At 50.6% G+C, this 1312-nt stretch overlaps 1 protein-coding gene across 3 annotated transcripts in view; it reads left to right on the top strand.

Annotated features, from left to right (window-relative positions):
* The window catches only part of BEND2 (BEN domain containing 2), a 51852-nt gene that overhangs the window by 16971 nt on the left and 33569 nt on the right, over positions 1 to 1312 (top strand). The window lies entirely within an intron of this gene.

Raw genomic sequence — 1312 nt, 5'->3', positions numbered from 1 at the left:
AACGGCTGGTTCCCTCCTTTCCTTTTTTTTAAAAAAAAAAAATTAAATTAATTTTTGAAATTTATTTACATTTAAGCAGTGTACATATTTAAAGCATATGCTGTGGGTTCCCCAACATAGTCTTTAAGGAAACTGGTTAATTTGGATGAAATTTAGTATGTACCTAAATGGATATTATGATGTCTTAATTGAAATGAAATGGCAGCCTCTCAGTGGTTTTTGTTTTTTTAATTTTTTTTGAGAGGTTTTGGTTTTTGCTATGGGGCGCATGCGCTTGCCAAACAGACAGAGAGAGACAGAGAGACTGAAAGCAAGAAATCATCCCCCACGGGGGATGGCCATGCCGCAATCCCTTCTCTACGTGGGAGTCCAGCAACATAGCCATTACGCTGGTTCCCAGCCTGGTGTGAGTTTTAAGCCACCGGGTCTGGGACGCGAACCGCGGTTGACTAAGTGGGAGTCCAGAGAGATAGCCATTACGCTAACTGCTGGTCCCGCCTATCAGTGTTTTGTAGAGTACATCTTATGCAATTTTGAGGGGGTTTTGTAAAACCGAGTGTGTTGGTAGAGATATAGAGTTAGGTGACCACCAGGCATTTTCGGAGCTATGTATCCCAGAGGTAATGAAAGTTTATACAAAACATACCTTTCTTAACTTACAAAATTTCTTGCATAAAATGAGCTAAGGTGCTAGAAAAGTAGCAATGTCTGAGTCCTTATCTTGGGAAATGGCGTGCTCACCAGGAGGACACTTGGTCTGATGGGGACCGATGCCAGGGCTGAGTGGAGGAAGGGACAGGGACTCTGCATTGGAGCTGCTGCCCCCAGCCTCACCCCTACCTAAGTGCCCTTGGTGTCTAGGTCTGCACTCAGGCCAGGGTCTTGTGCCTGCTGCCCCCAGCCTCACCCCTACCTAAGTGCCCTTGGTGTCTAGGTCTGCACTCAGGCCAGGGTCCCCCTAGGCTGTGGTGGGGTGGGCTGGGATGTGGCCCCTAACAGGATAAGTGCCCAGGTTCCCAAGTCCCCTGAAAGGGGTCACAGGGGTGCCTTTCCATGTCTCCCCATGCCCTGGCTCGTTCCTTCCTCCACCTCCTTGCCCTGCCATCCATCCTAGACCCTTGATGAAGCGCTTCAACCGGGGTGTCTTCTTTTCCCCACTTCCTCCACGGAGCCCCTTTATCCTTGCCCCGCCTCCCCCATCACCCCATTGCCCCAGGCCTGTTTAGGCAGGATCCCAAGGACAGGACCCCCTTCCCTGGCCCCAGTAGGTGCCCCACCCCCCCACGGGCTCCACATCCCCCAGCCTGCCTCT

The sequence above is a fragment of the Tupaia chinensis genome, unplaced genomic scaffold (assembly GCF_000334495.1).
Source record: "Tupaia chinensis unplaced genomic scaffold, TupChi_1.0 Scaffold000567_1, whole genome shotgun sequence".
NCBI classification, from domain to species: domain Eukaryota; kingdom Metazoa; phylum Chordata; class Mammalia; order Scandentia; family Tupaiidae; genus Tupaia; species Tupaia belangeri.
This window is presented reverse-complemented; position numbering and strand designations above follow the sequence as displayed.